Raw genomic sequence first — 20116 nt, 5'->3', positions numbered from 1 at the left:
GGTGGGAGGGATCCTTGATTATGCTGCCCGCTTTCCCCAGGCAGCGGGAGGTGTAGATTGAGTCCATGGATGGGAGGCAGGTTTGTGTGATGGACTGGGCGGTATTCACGACTCTGAAGTTCCTTGCGGTCCTGGGCCGAGCAGTTGCCATTCTAGGCTGTGATGAAGCCCGATAGGATGCTTTCTACGGTGCATCTGTAAAAGTTACTAAGGGTTAATGTGGACATGCCGAATTTCGTGAGGAAATATAGGCGCTGTTGTGCTTTCGTGGTGATAGTGTCGACGTGAGTGGACCAGGACAGATTTTTGGTGATGTGCACCCCTAGGAATTTAAAACTGCTAACTATCTGCACCTCTGCCCCGTTGATGCTGACAGGGGTGTGTACAGTACTTTGCTTCCTGAAGTGAATGACCATCTCTTTAGTTTTGCTGGCATTGAGGGAGAGATTGTTGTTGTTACACCACTCCACTAGGTTCTCTATCTCCCTCCTGTATTCTGACTCGTTATTTGAGATCCAGCCCACTATAGTCGTATCGTCAGCAAACTTGTAGATTGAGTTGGAACCAAGTTTTGCCGCGCAGTCGTGTGTGTACAGGGAGAAGAGTAGGGGGCTAAGTACGCAGCCTTGCGGGGCACCTATATTGAGGACTATTGTGGAGGAGGTGTTGGTGTTCATTCTTACTGATTGTGGTCTGTTGGTCAGAAAATTGAGGATCCAGTTGCAGAGTGGAGAGCCAAGTCCTAGGTTTTGGAGCTTTGATATGAGCTTGGCTGGGATTATGGTGTTGAAGGCGGAGCTGTAGTCAATAAATAGGAGTCCTTGTTTTCGAGATGCTCTAGGGATGAGTGTAGGGCCAGGGAAATGGCGTACGATGTGGACCGGTTGCGCGGTATACGAATTGAAGTGGGTCAAGGCGTTCCAGGAGTATGGAGCTGATGCGCTTCATGATCAGCCTCTCGAAGCACTTCATTACAACTGACATCAGGGCCAATGAGCGGTAGTCATTGAGGCACGTTGCCTGATTCTTCTTTGGTACCGGTATGATGGTGGCCCTCTTGAAGCAGGTGGGGACCTCGGAGTGGAGTAAGGACAGGGTAAAGATGTTTGTGAATACCTCTGCCAGCTGGTCTGCACAGGCTCTGAGTGCACGACCAGGGATCCCGTCCGGTACGAACAGAAAATGCTGGGACCACTCCGGAGGTAAAGCATCTGTGGAGTGGACATTCCCATTCAATGCCACTTCATCACAACTGTTCATCAGCATTTTCTGTTTTTATTTCCAATTTTCAGCAACTGCAGCATTTTGTTCTACGTTTTGGGGGCCTAATATAAAATGTGCTCCCCAGTCTGAAGCTGCTAGTGACACCTTCCTTTCTCCTTTGTGGCAGTTTGTGACTAAATATATAAAACTTGGAAACCAAATACAAAACTTCAACAGTTTGAATACTGAGGAAATTTAGAATTTTGATGCACCATATGGATTTGTTTTTATCAAAGTTTTGAGAAATCTTTTAATGTTTGTGTGGTATTTTTGTGGGTTTTAATATCAATTTGTTTGTCAATGCAATAAACTGCAGTCACCAGGTTTGTAACTTTACCACAAGAATTTTGTTTGTGTAATATCATAATTAAACTGACAAACTGCAACTAATACCCATTCCTAATCTCCCCCCCCCCCCCCCTTTCAACTACCCCAATCTACACACATGCACAGACAAACAACACAGAGGGAAAAGGGTGGTTGAGAGGTGTAGAAAATATTAATAAAAATAAAAGGATAAAGGATCTTTGATGCACTAAGATGACTTCTAGTTAGTATTTTTCTGAGGTTCAGCATTCTTTTCGATGCTTCTTCCTTCTAGACTGGAGATGGTCTTCACTGCAGATTCAGAGTCAGCAGGCAACCGAGACGGAAGACAGAGGGAGACATTACAGCTCCTCTTCCTTTGAGGGTCTAGAGGCTTTTGATGGTATTCTCGGGCAAGTTTGTCTTTACTTAAGCAGCGAGAGAGAGAGACTGTCCCTTTCACTGCCAAGGGCTAAACAGTTCGAGCAAGCTCTGTCAGAAAGCATCTGATAGGAATCAATCACTGACTGTTGCCAGGCAGAACACTATCCCTGGCCAACCCATAGATTGCCAGCCAACCATTCGAACCGACTTCTTCCAAAAGCTGGTTCCTTATGTTCACTTAGCACCAATGAGTCTGTTATCTTCTCTCCAAAATACAAAACCTAGGGACACATTGTCCTGTAAAGCAGGCTGCTTCAGCTTGAGTCCTCTGCTTAAAGGCACTTTCCGAGTATGGGTACACAGACAAAAAGTAATAAAAGAAAAGAAAATGGGAACAAAGGGAATAATTAGGACAGACTTGGGGTTCATGTCCACAGATCTCAGAAGGTTGCCACTCAAGTGGATAGAGCCATGAAGAAGGCCTATAGTGTGTTCACGTTTATTAACGGGGCTTGAGTTTAAGAGCCGTGGGGTTATGCTGCAACTGTACATGGTGAGACTACATTTGGAGTATTGTGTGCAGTTCTGGTCACCTCACTATAGGATGGATGTGGAAGCATTGGAAAGGGTGCAAAGGAGATTTACCAGGATGCTGCCTGGTTTGCAGGATAGGTCTTATGAGGAAAGGTTGAGGGAGCTGGGGCTTTTCTCTTTGGAGTGGAGGAGGATGTGAGGCGACTTAATAGAGGTTTATAAGATGATGAGGGGGATAGATAGAGTGGATGTTCAGAGACTATTTCCTCGGGTGGATGCAGCTGTTACAAGGGGGCATAAATATAAGGTTCAGGGTGGGAGATATAGGAGGGATGTCTGAGGTAGGTTCTTTACTCCGAGAGTAAAGAATGGACTGCCTGCTGTGATAGTGGAGTCGGACACTTTAGGAATTTTCAAGCGGTTATTGAATAGGCACATGGAGCACACCAGAATGACAGGGAGTGGGATAGCTTGATCTTGGTTTTGGACAATGCTCAGCACAACATTGAGGGCCGAAGGGCCTGTTCTGTGCTGTACTGTTCTATGACTCTTACAAACACTGTTCAATTTAAGATCTGCAAAGGCTGAATCATCAACTGGCCATCTAGCAAAAAACCAGTAGTGGATCTGCCTATTGTTTTCCAAAACCAGATAATTTTCATGGACTAAGTGACCTGAAAAGTGGATTGATGTAAAAGAAGTGTCAATGCTGCTAATGCCCATTTTCCACCAGGAGGTAAAAGTGGAAAATCACCCCCTATTTTACCTTCGACATTCCCAAGTCAAATACAGTATGATGTTAAATGCAGAGTAAAGATCCTTCAACCCTTTCTCATCAACACTACCGTGCCATGTTTTAGATTAGAGAGCCAGGACCATCCTGAGAATGGTGCTGGATGTAAATTAAAGCTTGTCTCGACTCTCTACAACTGTGTATGACCTTTGAACAATGACCTAATATTTATGTGTCAACAACTTGAAGCGGTGGAACACTGTGTCTCCGCTCAGTTAGCGAGGTACAAACATCAGAAACTTGGCTGAGAAGGGAGAAATACCTGACTTCTGCCAAGTGCCTGGTTGCCAGTATCCACTCCGGCTGTGGCACTGCACGTTCCCACGGGCAATGTTATTTTGAGAGAGCTTAAGCTCCTGGATCCAGAAGCTTCTATTTGTTTAACTCAGGGGGGCCCAATACTACTAATGTTCTGATTCATATGTTTATGTAAAAACAAAGCAGGACAGATGAAAGTGCGTAAACGTCTTCAGAAAATGAACGATTGGGGAGGAGGGGGGGGAGAGGATTACACAAACTGCTTTGCATGTGTAGCACAGTCGCTCCTGCTAACCCCTTCAACTTTAACCTCATACAATAAACTATTTGTGCAGCAAGATACGTTAAGTAAAGACAGCGTTATCCCTTAGACAATGGCCTTTGCAAAAAAAATCCATCAGAATCCCTGGATTCTGGAACTCTGTTCCACACCCTCAAACTGGTTTGTTATTTTTTTAGAAAGATATAAATCACCATTAGAGGTATTGGGTGGGGGTTAAGTTGAATTGATCCCTTCCAGCCACTCTGTTTTCTTTCAGTTTCAACCCAAGTTTCCTGCTCAAAATAACCCAGCTCTGTGCTTCAGTGACTGTCGGCTGTGAGAAACTTCCAAGAACGGTGACGTTCAGTTTGAATTTCCAAAACCAGCCATTTCCTTCTGCTATAGTCAAAGCCTTGATTGTCTCCAATGTCTAACACTCAAGGTAGTCATGATGTGGAGATGCCGGCGTTGGGACTGGGGTGTGAGCACAGTAAGAAGTCTTACAACACCAGGTTAAAATCCAACAGGTTTGTTTCAAACACTAGCTTTCGGAGGAAGGAGCAGTGCTCCGAAAGCTAGTGTTTGAAACAAACCTGTTGGACTTTAACCTGGTGTTGTAAGACTTCTTACTGTACTCAAGGTAGTGAGTAACACAAACAGGCAGCGACGAAGACTCAATACCTCTTTGTGCTGTCAACAGAACTAAGAACGTGGGATCGCACAAAGGGTTCGTCGCCAGTCCGATGATCATTCTGGCTCTTTCCTTGGTGACCTTGGATGGAATTCCACCACTGCACTAGTCAAAGATTAGCATGATAATTAGTGAAGCAATTGAGAATCAGAGCTTAGGAATGAGGAGTGTGAGCTCACGAGGATGTATTTCACAACACTTTATCTTTCCCAGTACTAACTTTAAAAACATTTCACATTTGGTCACTTCACTTTACTTTCATATTGCTATTTTGCACACAAACTGAACCCACAAATACCAAGAGAAGAACGTCTGGTTAATTAGTCATTTATTAGTTGAAGAGTGTTTATTTAAAATTTTTCCAATTAAGGGGCAATTTAGCATGGCCTGACACTGTGTCGCCTCTCGTCCCTTCTGGGGGACTCCTGGAATATAGCACATCTTAATTGAATGTTCTTTTGTTATTCTGCCTCCATAGATAGTTCAGGCAGTGCCCTTTTGGGGCCACCCTCCACCAACACCCCGACTCCCTCCCCACCAGCTTCCTTTCCCTTCAGTTGGTACAGAGGCGAGGGTATCTGGTCTCTCCAGCGCAAAGTTTAGTGCGTGTACCGTTTGTTCTTTAATACAACTGTGTTGTGAACTGTTTCAATAATCAGAGTACCCTACACCCCCTCCCCCACTGAGGGGAGGATACCCAGTTTCTCCAACACAAAATTAGTGTTTGTACCGTTTGGCCTTGGATATATTTTTTCACTTTTAATAAAAAGATATCTTTGAGTTGTTGGTGTGCGACCCACGAAGACACGGGGAGAATGTGCAAACTCCATACGGACAGTGACCTGGGGCCAGGATCAAACCCGCGCCGTGAGCAGTGCTAACCACTGTGCCACCGTGCCGCCCCTGATTGAAGAGTGTTGACAGGTCACCAGGTGAACTCCTTTCTCTTCTTCAACTACCGTCCCAGCTCATTGGCACTGCACTCACCCAGACGCAAACTTACACTTTTGGGGGCCTGTGTTCTCCCTCTTTGCAGGGGTTCCACATCACACCCGACCCCTGGTGACGTGGCAGCCCACCCCCAATGATATTGAGCCTCACCCCCAAAACATCCTCACCTCCCGGTCTGGTTGCTGCCCAGCCAACCCTCTCACTGGCGGCAGGGCTGTGGCTCCGGTTGAGTCGCCCCCCTCTCACTGGCCGCTGTTTCCCAAGACACAATGCCGGCACTTGCCTGGCCTTCTTTGCACCTCCTGATTGCCGCTCTGCTCACCTCTCGCTCGGGTTGCCAGGCCTCGAGCATCGACTCTTGACCGCTGCAGTTGCTCCTAGCTGGCAGCTGCTGCTGGCTATCTGGCCTGGTGGCCTTTTCTTTTTTGTTGACTGTCCTCCCTCCGGCCATGAAACCATTGTCGATTGTCATGAACCTATCTGGTTCACTTTAGGGAAGATCTGCGGTTGTAACCTGGTCTGAATAACACATGACTCCAATTTGGTTAACTCTCAAACGGCCTAGCAAGACACTCCATTCAAGGGCGGCAATTAGAACAAATAAAGAACAAAGAAAAGCACAGGAACAGGCCATTCGGCCCTCCAAGCCTGCGCCGACCACGCTGCCCGACTAAATTACAATCTTCTACACTTCCTGGGTCCGTATCCCTCTATTTCCATCCTATTTATGTATTTATCAAGATGCCCCTTAAATGTCACTATTGTCCCTGCTTCCACCACCTCCTCCGGCAGCGAGTTCCAGGCACCCACTACCCTCTGTGTAAAACACTTGCCTCGTACATCTACTCTAAACCTTGCCCCTCGCACCTTAAACCTATGCCCCCTACTAATTGACCCCTCTACCCTGGGGAAAAGCCTCTGACGATCCACTCTGTCTGTGCCCCTCATAATTTTGTAGACCTCTATCAGGTCGCCCCTCAACCTCCGTTGTTCCAGTGAGAACAAACTGAGTTTATTCAACCGCTCCTCATAGCTAATGCCCTCCATACCAGGCAACATCCTGGTAAATCTCTTCTGCACCCTCTCCAAATCCTCCACATCCTTCTGGTAGTGTGGCGACCAGAATTGAACATTAGGGATGGGCAATAAATGCTGGCCAGCCATCAATGCCTACATCCTACAACAGAATTTTTAAAATTACCCTATGGGTGGATATGTGGCACCTGCTGTAAATTCACACACAAAGAATGGCCACTTAAAACATAGAACATACAGTGCAGAAGGAGGCCATTTGGCCCATGGAGTCTGCACCAACCCACTAAAGCCCTCACTTTCACCCTATCCCCGTAACCCAATAACCCCTCCTAACTTTTTTGGAAACTAGGGCAATTTATCATGGCCAATCCACCTAACCTGCACATCTTTGGACCATGGGAGGAAACCGGAACACCCGGAGGAAATCCACGCAGACACGGGGAGAACGTGCAGACTCCGCACAGTCAATGATCCAGCAGGGATTTAGTTAAGGGAATAGAAACTGACCAGTGAGTCAGTGAAATATCATTCGGAACATTAGTAATAGTTGGTCATTCAGCCCACTGAACCTAGGGCTGATTCTTATCTTAAATCAGTTACCCAGTGCAGCTCAATGTACATTGACAGCCTCATCTGGGGAAAATCCATTGACTCAGACTTGAAACCTCCAATTTACCCACTTTCTGCCAACTGAGTTAAAGAATTCCGGATTTTTATCACTCTTGGTGTGAAAGAATTATTCCTGATTTCCCTTTTAAGCAACCTAGCTCTAATGCTAATTATTAAAATTATTTCCTGAAACGTGGACATTGCTGGCGAGGCCAGCATTTGTAGTCCATCACCAATAATAATATAATAATAATCTTTATTGTCCCATGTAGGCTTACATCAACACTGCAATGAAGTTTCTGTGAAAAGCCCCTAGTCACCACACTCCGGCACCTGTTCAGGTACACCGAGGAAGAATTCAGAATGTCCAATTCACCTAACAGCACGTCTTGCGCGACGTGTACGATGAAACCGGAGGAAATCCACGCAGACACAGGAAAAACATGCAGACTCTGCACAGACAGTGACCCAAACCGGGAATCGAACCTGGAGCCCTGACACTGTGAAACAACAGTGCTAACCACTGTGCTAGTGTGGCGCCCAGTAACAGCAGTACACATGATGCAGGTACACCCACACCACTGCGAGGAAGCAAGTCTAGAATTTTGATCCAGAGACAGTGAAGGAGCAGCGATATAGTTCTAAGTCTGGGTAGTGCTCCCAGCTGCCCTCGTACTTCTAGATAGGAGTGGCCTTGGGGTTGCAAGGCTCTGTCAAAGGAAACTCGGCAAGTTACTGTAGTGCGGCTTGTAGATGGCACTCGCTGCTGCGACTGTGCACCGAAGGTGTAGGGAGTCAATATATTTAATATGGTGGATGGGGTGTCAATCAAATGGGCTTCTTTGTCCTGGATAGTGTCATGCTTTTTAAGTGATGTTGGAGCTGCACTCATAGAACAGTACAGCACAGAACAGGCCCTTCAGCCCTCGATGTTGTGCCGAGCAATGATCACCCCACTTAAACCCACGTAACCCGTATACCCGTAACCCAACAATCCCCCCATTAACCTTACACTACAGGCAATTTAGCATGGCCAATCCACCTAACCTGCACATCTTTGGACTGTGGGAGGAAACCGGAGCACCCGGAGGAAACCCACGCACACACGGGGAGGACGTGCAGACTCCACACAGACAGTGACCCAGCCGGGAATCGAACCTGGGACCCTGGAGCTGTGAAGCATTGATGCTAACCACCATGCAGTAAAGGTAGTATTCCCTTGATTCCAATACCAGTGGAAATCCTGGGTTAGATTCTCCATTTTTGGGACTATGTCCCCACGCCACCATGAAAACTGTGGTCTTTTACGGCAGGAAAACTGGTGTCAAAAGGCCACAGATTTGCAGCCTTGCAGGGGGCTAGCAGGCAGCTGGTGTGGAGCTCACAGCTCCAGTTGCAGATACAGCCCCCCCGCACGTCCGAGTCAGAGTCCGATTATGCGCAGTGCTCCATGGCGGACTCAGCCCGCGGACCTGGACCGCCAAAATAGTTCCCCTGATCGGCCGCTCGCCTGACCCGGACCGCCTGCACACATAGCCCCCAGTCCCGAATGAGGACCCCCGCCCTCCAATCGGCCCGCCCCTGAATGTGGCGGTCACAGACTGAGCCTGCGCCACCTCGCGGGTTTCCCGAATGGCAGGACCACATTAGAAATACGGCGTCGGGAATTCAGCCGTTTGGGGACAGAGAATAGCGGGGCGGCCCGCAGGCAATGGCCTGAGGCGGTGGATACTCAGCGCATATTCTCCCCGAATACACCCCCCCTGAGGGGGGGGTGGCGAATCGTGGAACCGCCACCAGTCCCGATTTCATGCGGGAAAACGGATCCTCCACCCCGTCACCGAATGTGATTGTGGCGTCGGGGTGCGGAGAATCCAGCCCCATTTCTCTGTATCCAACCTATTGAAATGATTTGAAATTGTAGATTCTTTGATCAGATCATCCCTCAATCTTCTCTGCTTAAAGGGAATACAAATCAAGTTGATGCAACCTGGAATAAATTTTACGTTCTAAACGTTCTGCTGAATCTGCGCAGCACTCCCTCCAAGATCAATAGTTGCATCCTGAGGTGTATGAATAGGTCCGATTGAGGAGTGAGGGAACAAACACATGAAAAAGAAAAAGAAACGTAAAACAAAGTTCATTGTGTTAGTTGGCGCTTGGTTAGCTAAAGTATTTTTAGACTATCAAAACCTCTTTGGGTGTTTTTTCAAAGGCATAAAGCCGGGAAAGAGGATGATACAAGGAAAAGGCGGAGAGGGGTTGGGAGGTCTACGAACTTACACACCAGCTACCAATTGAGCTGACCCCAATCAAGCTCTTGTTTCCTCAGAGCATCACTGAGAGTAGAAGCTCTTCCTCCCTCTGCGTCTGCACTCCACTTGTGAAGAATGGCTGGAAACAGCTGCCATTAGACCTGGGGGTCGGGGTTGGGGCTGTGGGATTGGTTGGGGGTGGGGGGGGGGGGGTGGAAACAGAAACCAGAGTGTCAGCAAAATATGCTCAACCAGAAGAAAGAAGCACACAGCAGCCTGAGGACCAGCAAAAGGTGTGTGCCATTCCATTTCCTGGATGACATTGAAGCTTCACAAGTAAGTCTCAGTCTTTTCCTGCAAGGGGATGTCCAGTGCTGAAGGCTCGTGGAACAGTTATCTTTCAGCTGCAGACATTCTTTAGTCAGTTTATTTATTCAAACAGTTCCCTTCCCTCTCCTCCCCTCTGTTCCAGAGGGTGCTGAATCACACCTTCAGGAAGATTCACAAACTAAATCTAAACTCTTTACTGCAGAATTTTCATCGCCTCCAGGTCGTACTTATTCATTTTTATTATTAACGAAAATAACTCGTTTGAAATGGATCTGGGAGAAACAACAAGATCACAAAAAGTTCAAAGGACAAACGAAGCGAGAGTGCGAGACTATTTTGAGTGACCAGAAGAAAGATCTTAACAACGTTCTTGAAACAGCTAAAAGAGATTTTGTCTGTGTTGAATTGAAATGCAAATTTACCACATGTGAATTTGGAAAGTGGGCTTGAGGTGGAACTATGCCTACAAGTGACGGAGAGGAGAACTGTCCTGCAGACTTAAATGAAACATTCTTTTCTGAGTTGTGAAAACTGGAAAACAGAAGAAAAAGAAACGCAAGACTTGAGTTAGGATAATGTTACCATGCATAGATTCTGATGGTGCTATTAAAGTTATTGGGCGGGATTCTTTGTCCCGGGATGCCTGGAATGCGTACCCTTTTGGGACAGAGAATCGGGCGTCGGGGGGAAAATCAGGATGGGCACCCAACATGATACTCCAACCCTCCCATTTGTGGCGTGAATGAGATCCACGATGCGTGCCAGAGGAGTGATTTCTTTAGACAGACAGGGGTCCCTGTTGTATGTCACCCTATTACAGGGGTCCCTGGGGATCCCCCCATTACAGGGGTCCCTGGGGATCCCCTTATTACAGGGGTCCCTGGAGGATCCCCCTATTACAAAGGTTCCTGGGGCACCCCCTATTACAGGGGTCCCTGGGGTTGCCCCGCTTACAGGGATCCCTAGCGTTCCCCCTATTACAGGGGTCACTGAGGGGGGTCATCTTATTACAGGGTCCCGGGGGTCTTCCTTTATCAGGGGTCCCAGGCAGAGCAGCGAGTTGGATCACCCCCGTGCTCAGGTATGGGGGGAGCATACAGACAATCCGGGATGCTGTGCGGTTGGGGGGGGGAGGGGGGACGATTTGTGGTGGGGGGGGGGGGGGATCAGAGCCTATTTGCAATGGGGGGTGGCTGGCCACAACATCTTGTTATCAGGCCGCCCCCTCAACATGATGGCCCAAAAGCGGGATCCCATGGAAACGCCATGCTTAAATTTGCATGGAACATTGAATTGCATCCTGCTCAAGGGGATCATAAAAATGAAGCAATTCAGCTCCAGCGGGAGAGCATAATCTCCCAAACAGAGAAACCCTCCCACAGTCTTTGCTTTGGTTAAATGATTGTAATTATATAATATGACGTGTAATTGTGAAGTAAGAAAACTATACTTCTATGATGTAATAAATGTGGCTAGTTATCTGCAATGTTAATTTTGTGTAAAGTGAATATAATATCAGTGTAAAGAAATCTTCATAGAACATACAGTGCAGAAGGAAGCCATTCGGCCCATCGAGTCTGCACCGACCCACTTAAGCCCTTATTTCCACCGTATCCCCGTAACCCAATAACCCCTCCTAACCTTTTTGGACACGTAAGGGCAATTTAGCATGGCCAATCCACTTAACCTGCACGTCTTTGGACTGTGGGAGGAAACCAGAGCACCCGGAGGAAACCCACGCAGACATGGGGAGAATGTGCAGACTCCGCACAGTGACCCAGCAGGGAATCGAACCTGGGAACCTGGCGCTGTGAAGCCACAGTGCTATCCACTTGTGCTACCTTGCTGCCCTAATTCCATCAAATGGGGAGGTGTTAGGAAAATAAAGGTAGGTTCAAGGGATTCATATTTGTATTGGTGAAAATTTTTAAAATGCTATAGTTTTAAGTGGGTTTAATTTAATGTTTGTGTGCCAGGAAGGATAAAACCTATAGTTAGATTCATGCTCGAGAAAAGTGTTTGTATGTGTGGTGGGATTGGTTAGGTTCCAAAATGTGTAGAGAGGGCTATGGTGTAAAGAATCAATAAAAGGCATAAGCAAGCGAGCATTGCTTAACAACTACAGCCTTGTAAGATAGGGAAGCTTTTAAGTTTTAGTTTTAGTTGAATTTGGAAGCATTTGGAGACAGTGGGCGAGATTTTCCGGTCGTCGACGCTAAAATCGTATTCGGCGCCCAGCGGAAAATCCAAGTTGCCGACCAAATTGGGGGCGGCGCACCTTTGCGATGCTCCGCCCCCTCTAAAGTGGCATACTCTCGGAGTACACCATGCCACCTATTGACGGCCTCAGGACATTGCCTGAGGCCCACCTCCTGGTGCTCTGCGCCCGACCAGCCAAGTTCCCGATGACGTGGGTCTCTCATGGTCTCATCCGTCGGGAACTTGGCGTGGCGGCTGCGGACTCAGTCCAGTGCCGCCACAGTCGGGGGAGGACCGATCCGTGGGAAGGGGTGATATTATTTGAGGTTGGGGGGACTGTGGGGGGGGGGGGTCCAGGGCGCGCAAGCCGGCCGAAGGGAGGGGGGACTATTTTGCAGGCCGGCTCCTCGAGTGGCCGCCGCCACATTGCACGGCATGGCTGCTGCAGTCCGCCACCGTGCACATGCGCGGCCACGGACCCAGCAATTCTCCTGGGTGTATCAGCAGCTAGAGCCGGGTGCTCTATGCTGCCTTCCTGCTACCCCCAGCAAAACGGCGAATCTGTCCAGTCTTTTTTCTGGCAGAGATGAGGAGAATCCAGCCCTTGACCTTTGCCAGAAGAAAGATTGGCAGAACGGGAGCTGCAAAGAGGCATGCTTCCTAAAATATAAGTTACAGTCCAGATAATCAGGGAATTTGGATGGAAAAAACGTTTAAGACAATTGGAGTTAAGTGAACAGAGCCAAAGGTATTTTTCAGAAGAATTCAAGGAAGAGGAAAAAAAGGGCGCAATTTTCCCACAGAATGTCTAAGTGTGGTCCTGCAGGAAATGCACTGTGATTACCATCGGGTAGTTCAGCGCAATCCAGATCGCAATCGACCCACACATTGAAATTGTTTCGGAGGTTGGGGTGAACTACGCCCTGAATGAAGTGCACAGGACTGAGGTCACCGGCAGGACCGGCTCCTTAGAGATCGGGGTGCTCTTTAAAAAGGGCGCCCCGATTTCAGACTAAGGTGATGGAAGTGGAGATGATCAACGATTTCAAAACGATATTGGATGGGCACTTGATGGAAATAGATTTGCAGCTCTTGGGAATGAAGCCGGGAAAGGGGACTGACTGAATTGTTCGACAGCGAGCCACCATATAGATTCAGTGGGCTGAATGGCCTCCTTCTGCATCATTTTCACTCTGTGACTAGCAATAAGTACTGTAAAATGAACAAATTCCTGCTTTCCTTCCCACCAACCCTGGGTGATTGTGTGGAGTTTGCACTTTCTCCCCGTGTCTGCGTGGGTTTCCTCCCACAGTCCCAAGATATGTAGGTGAGCATTCAGAGTTGCAGGGATGGGGCAGGAGAATGGGCCTAGTTAGAGTGCTCTTTCGGAGGGTTGGTTCAGACTCAATGGGTCGAATGGCCTCCTTCTGCCCTGTATGGATTCTATGATTATGATCTACATCCACTAGTTGAGTATAAATCAGACCTAGATCCCTTCTGATTAGGTTACAAACTCTACCCCTTAATGACTATGCAATTTTTAAACAAAGTCTTTCTACACATAAGAAAATTTGCATAAAGCTCCATAAATATGTGCAGTAGAGATTGGAGCAGAAGGACTTGATGGGCCATCATTTCACTCAGTGCTCAGACTTTGCCTCCCACATTTACAGAGCCAGGGAAGTGAAGGTGTCGCTCCTGCTGTCAATATTCCAGAAAGGTACCTTTCCTGATGTCTCACTCCCTGGTACGTTACCAGACCAAGCATCAGATTCGTTCCTGATTGTAGGGGTGCTATAATAGACTTACACAACCATGGCTTATTGAAGGATCAATACCTAACTCCTACTGCTGGTTGCCACTCAGTGGCTTCATTGGAAGTGTGCATGTGTGGACATCAGGATAGGATAGGGGAGACTCTTCATTGGCAAATAGCTTGGCTGCACTCACTTGCCCAGACATAAAGAATGGCTATTTGGTAGTAAAAGTGTTGGAAGGGAGACCTTCTGGCCATGTAATTTGACCTCTGCAAGAGGTACAGCTTCAGGAGAGGAAGGAGAAACAGGGTTTTAACTTAAAATCTGTTATTTCTGCTCAGAGGTGAATCGTCCAAATATTTTCAGAGACTGCTTGAGCGATCTGAACTGAAAACTGAAAGGGCAGCTTGGAGGAATGCAGCCTGTTTGCTTCAATAGCTGCCTGTGTCTCAGACTGATTTATAAGGACCCAGAGTCACTGTGGCATGAGGCATGACCTCAGTAATACTGTCAGCACCCCTTGCTCTCGAGATCTAATTGTAACGGAGGGAACTGCATTCAAAAGGCCAGCTGATCTTCGCCGTAAAGTGCTCGAGAAATGATTTTGGGGCGGAGGGAACCCAGATTGATCATGAGGATATTCCTGGCAACCTTTTTTCAAACATCTACGTCATTGCAATGCGGATTTGCACACAAATGTAAAAGGCATTGTTATACACTGATGCATGATTAAAGTGACAGGACCTCACAGAGGAATTTAAGCAACTTCCTCTCATATCACGGCTTTAACACTTCCAAGAAAATGCACACGAGACAGATACGGTGTTGGGGAATTAGTTGAGGGAAGCTGATTGAATTTTGCAGACCTATCAAAAATATTAATTCCTGTTGTTAAACATGTTGCTGATAACCTACATAAAAGTCACCATAGTCCCAGATGACCATGGGCTGCTTTCCCCTTTGAGGGGGAGAGCTGACTGGTGGTGATTTAACTTGAGGATCATCACATCTCCGGCAAGGGGAAGGTTGAAAATAATCACCTCAGCCACTAGGGGAATTGAACCCACGCTGTTGGCCTAGCATCACAAGCCAGCTGTCCAGCCAATTGAGCTAAACTGGCCTCCAGTCTATGATGCTGTTGTTGTCAACACATTTCTAAATGGCAATGAGGCTTGGGTCACCTACCACAGGCATCTCTGGGTGCTGGGAAATTTCTCCCAGCCATGTCTCTGCAGGACACTCAGTGTCAAGTGGGAAGGCTGAATAAGTTCCAGCATCCTCACCGAAGCCAACTCCTCCAACATCGTGACTGCGATCATGTGAATCAGCTCCGGTGATCGTACACTCTATCCACCTGTCAAATTATCCACATCTGATGAAGAACTTCTTTTCACAGCTTAAGGATGCTCAGGGAGGAAAATAAAATATCTGAAGGTCTTACTGGAAAGGAAACAAATTGACATAGGTGAGGGACTTGCCACAAAATGTTGCCATGTGGCGGTGTCTCACGACATAGTCGGAAACTGACAGCATAAACTCTGCTGCGGAGAGGCAAGGAAAGAGTCATAGATGTTTACAGCATGGAAACAGCCCATTGGCCCAGCTGGTCCACGCCGCCCAGTTTCTATCACTAAGCTAGTCCAACTTGCCTGCATTTGGTCCACATCCCTCTGTACCCATCCTGCCCATGTAACTCTCTAACTGCTTTTTAAAGGACAAAATTGTCACCGCCTCTACCACTGCCTCTGGCAGCCCGTTGCTCACCACCCTCTGTGTGAAGAAATTTCCCCTCTGGCCTCTTTTGTATCTCTCTCCTCTCACCATAAAGCTATGCCTTCTAGTTCTAGACTCCCCTACCTTTGGGAAAAGATGTTGACTATCTACCTTATCTATGCCCCTCATTATTTTATAGACCTCTATAAGTTCACCCCTAAGCCTTCTATGCTCCAGGAAAAGTAATCCCAGCCTATCCAGCCTCTCCTTATAACTCAGACCATCAAGTCCTGGTAGTATCCTCGTAAATCTCTTCTGCACTCTTTCTAGTTTAACAATATCCTTCCTATAATAGGGTGACCAGAACTGAACACAGTATTCCATGTGTGGTCTTACCAACATTTTATATAACTTCAACAAGACGTCCCAACTCCCAATTCAATATTCTGACCAATAAAACCTGGCACGCTGAATGCCTTCTTCACCACCCTGTCCACCTGTGACTCCACTTTCAAGGAGCTCTGAACCTGTACTCCTGGATCTTGTTGTTCTGTAACTCTCCCCAGAAAGCAGAAAGAGAGAGAGAGAGAGAGAGCAAAACACTCACTTTCTTTGTGGCAACTCCAGTCCTCCCTGCCCAAAGAGCTGTGACTGCCGAATCACCTGATGACACACAAATCACCAAACCTGGCAGACATTGTCCTCGGTTCGAGGGAAGATGGATAAAGTACTGAACCAAGCCCGCCATTAACTCTGCTCCTCAGTGTGCTGGCTCCTATGTTTGAACGCTGATCTGGGAAGAGTTGGCAAATGTCAACCAGATGGACTGGATTTAACCTCATTGTCAGGGTGGTCAATGCTGGTTTGGTCTGAGAGGTTTCAGCACATAACATTCCACCTCCTGCAGCCCTGTACTATCAGACAGTTTTTCGCACCAAAGTTCTTGCGATCAATAACTGCAAGTGCTCAAAGAAAATGGAAAAAAGCACCACAATTTTTTGAAGGCCCCTATTATTTCTCAGCAGGGTGCTATAGTTGCATTGCCCAAGGCATTAATCTAATCTTTAATTCCTTGAGATTGCAGGACAATTCTGGAAGGTTGGCAATCCCGACTCTGTGCTCTTGGGCTAGAGAAGGGTAAATCAGATGTACATTTGGACCAAGTATAGGCAGGCTACCAGCAACCATAGAACCATAGCCTTACCAAACCACATAGGCTCATAACTATTAACAATAATAATTTGGACCGTTCTGATCTCTAAGCAGTGACTATAAGGAAAGGTCCTGTTCCAGCAAAATGAAACCCCCTTAACTGTGGAAACCAGTGGCGTCTCCTTGTCATGTGAACAGATCCCCGTAGCTGTAACCTTTGCCCTCCAATTAAGATCAGATCATTCGCCTCACTGGTTACAACCTGCACTCTGACCCCTTTGGGTTACAGGTCATTAACATCTTATGTCACTGAGCTTGCAAATAATCACTGGGTCTTTCACAAACATCGCTTGGGCCTCACATAATTACCCTCATCCAAAGTAAACACAGCTCACCCAACCTTTCTTAATCAAGGAATCTATTAATCATGTCAGGGTGAAATCCTGCCCGATCTGATGACCGTAATGTGCACATTTTCACAGTTGTGTACTGTTGATGCTTGGCATATGGAACCTTTCAAGGGTTTGGTGTTTAAAGAGGAATCCTGGCTGTTCAGAAAAGCATTGAAGCCAAAGGAACCACAGTCGTTTTCTACAATGTGGCGTAAATAAATGACAGGGTCCCTGTTAAAAAGGCAGCTGTTAATGAGGCTGGGTGGAGTTTTGTTAAGCAACTTTTGTGGTGTGATGACATCTCATTAAGAATGACGGGGCCCGCCATCATTTTCTTAGTCAATCAGCCTTTTTCTTCTTTCAGCAGTATTTCCCATAAATTTGCTCCAATTTGTGATTTATTTTATCTTGTTTTTTCTTCACCTGCCCAGCTTGATATCTTTGGCTGAAGTGATGGCTCTCCTCAGCATACTGGAAAACATGACAACTTGACAGTTGGTAGTCGCCTTGTTTGCAAGTCAGAGGTTGGTTCAAAGCCTCAAGAAGCTCGAGGAGTGCCATCCGGCTCTGCAATACTCTGCAATACGGCCAGCTCTCCAAAGCTCAGATTGGATTCCACAAAGAAGCACTAAGCTGCAGATTTCATCACAGCCTTGATCAAGGCCAGCATAGCAGAACTGAACAATGGAGTGTTGTGTATGGTGTTCGATACCTGGCAAGAAATCCGCAGAACAGCTTATGACTTGTCCAAACCAGGATCTTTATTAAATCACATGTGGTAAGATAAGAGCAAGTTATCATGGCGCTTATTTCTACTCCCCTGTCACTACCCCTATGCACGACTGTCCTCGTGTGCACCTTATAACCATTTGAGGATCACCGGATCTGCCGCACTTATACCTAAGTTCCTTGTCACATCACCACATGGTGTGTCTGTACCACCACCTGCTGGTTGGAGGTTGCACCACCAGCTATCTACAATATTGCTCACAGGCATATCACCACATGGAGGAGTGAGAGTAACTGCTTGAAAAATGCCTGGGAAAAAGCTCCAGCAACATTGAGGTCAATGGGGATTGTTGTATTGCAAGGCAAACGGCAAGGCAGTGTTAAATCATAATGCTGATTTATTTAACTAAGAAGAACTTTATTTACAGAACAATGCGACTACTACACAGGTCTTGTTCTATCGACTCCTGAGCTAACTCTGACCAAACCCCAACAACCAGGTCCACGCCCAAAAAGCTGATAGATGCACCGTCCCCATACGTTCTGAGCCTGTCACATGGCCCATGAAGGATCATGCCTTCAAGGGGCCACGCTACCACATTCCTGCCCCCATAAGTTCCCTTACAGATCCCTGAAATGCAAAATTGGAAAAGCTTTTATTTACAATTAAATACAGAGAGAGTTACAGTAAGGGAGCTCAGAGCAAAGTTCATGGGATATGAGTATGTGACTTCCTAACTCTTGCCGAACATCTCAACTTGGCAACAGGCTTTTCCAGACTGGAGGCATCCAAGTCTACAGCAAGGGGAGGCAAATTGGTAGAGTCCGAAGTTGGGGTAGTACTGACAACCTCTTCAACTCCTTCTGTGGCCCTGGATGATTACCCTTGAAAATATCTCAGTTCTAACACCACTGCATTTGGCAAGTGGTATACTGGTAGCTGGGTCCACCCACCCCTTCTCGGGGATGATGGTTTGTCTCCTTCTCAAATTATCAACGTGCTTTCTAGCCTCAAGGCCCTGTATGTCTATGACATTGGATACTGCCCCGTGGTGGCAACAATTCTCCCAGGCAAACATTCTGCTTGTCCACCGAAGTTCCACATGTACACTAAATCATCTGTTTGAAACGACCTGTCCTCCTTGGCTGTATCATGCTGGCTTTTCTGTGAGGCTTGCTTAGCCTCTACCCTCCCTGACAATAAGGTCATACTGTGCCCTGAGGTGCCTGCCTGTTAATAACGCAGCCGGGCTGAAACCAGTGGTGGTATCCAGGGCTGAATTGTACGAGAGCAAGAAGTCCACTAAATGATGTAGTAGTTTCTGATTAGCTTGTTTATTCATTGATGCTTTGAACAGTTGGGCCACTGTTTCAGCCAGCCTGTTTGATGCAGTGTGGCAGGTGGCTGTCCTTACCAGTTGGATCCCATTAGACTTAACAAAGTGTTGAAACTCTTCAGCTGTGAAGGCAGTATCATTTTTTGAAACAATCACCTTGGGTAGGCAATGAATGGCAAAGATTTGGCAGACCACAGTGGATATCGCAGTGGTCGAACACATAGGCTCAACATCCAGCCACTTCGAATGAGTGTCTACCACAATCAAAAACATCAGACTCAAAAAGTGATCTGCAAAGCTAATGTACAGCCTCATCCATGGGCTCCCCGGCTACACCCAAGGGTGCAAACTTGATGCAGGCAGAAGGTTGTGTTGACTTGGACACTGTTTGCAAAGTTTGGCCATACTTTTGATCTTCTCGTCTATCCCTGGCCACCAAATGTAACTCCTAGTCAGCATCTTCACCTCAGACAGACCTGGATGGCTGCTGTAATTCTTGGAGAAGAGGCAGCCTCCCAAGGCTTGGCACCCGGCAATCCCAAGGGAGAACCCATTCCTTACATTGCATATAGGGCCTAATTTTTCTGACTATGCAAAATGTCAGCACGTGAGAACCATCTATTTAACTCTTGACAATACAGGGTCTCTATTGATCCATATCTTAATGTGGCCGGAGGAAACAGAGTGCAAGAACATTTAGAGACAGGGTGATCTCATGTAGAGGCTCAGAAATTGTTTGTGGCAGTGGAAGCCGACTTAAAACATCCCCATTTGATATCTGGGTTCCCGGTCTATGCTGAAAGGTATAGGAATAGGTGGCCAAGAGCAGTGTCTATCTTTGCACACGGGCTGATGCTATTGGCGGGACAGGTTCATGTTCACCAAAAATGCCATGGAATGTTTTATGGTCCGAGATGCTGGTGAGGAGTTGGCCATTTTGTGCATGAGTACCACCCCAATGCCATACGGTGATTTATCCCAAGTGACTATGATGGTTTTATCCAGGTTGAAATGGGCCAGCAAGGCTGATGGCTGCAGTGTCTGTTTGACCTGATCGAAAGACATCCTCTGACATTCTGCCCACGTCCAGTGTTGGTGCTTCTTAAGCAGTCGATGCAGGGGTGCCAAAATGATAGACAGATTGGATAAAGAATAGCTGTAATAAT

General features: G+C 47.0%; 1 long non-coding RNA gene across 3 annotated transcripts in view; it reads right to left on the bottom strand.

Annotated features, from left to right (window-relative positions):
* Positions 1 to 20116, bottom strand: part of LOC119974205 — a 60968-nt gene that overhangs the window by 6832 nt on the left and 34020 nt on the right. Inside the window, exon 2 of one of the 3 annotated variants that reach the window (XR_005462488.1) lies at positions 14911 to 15067. The exons of 1 other annotated variant lie outside the window; for it this stretch is intronic. This is a non-coding gene — a long non-coding RNA (uncharacterized LOC119974205). Of the gene's footprint in view, positions 1 to 5764; positions 5913 to 14910; positions 15068 to 20116 lie in introns of those variants that run through there. One more of the 3 variants, XR_005462487.1, reaches the window with a different exon arrangement.

This window comes from Scyliorhinus canicula, chromosome 12 (genome assembly GCF_902713615.1).
Source record: "Scyliorhinus canicula chromosome 12, sScyCan1.1, whole genome shotgun sequence".
Taxonomy (NCBI): Eukaryota; Metazoa; Chordata; class Chondrichthyes; order Carcharhiniformes; family Scyliorhinidae; genus Scyliorhinus; species Scyliorhinus canicula.
This window is presented reverse-complemented; position numbering and strand designations above follow the sequence as displayed.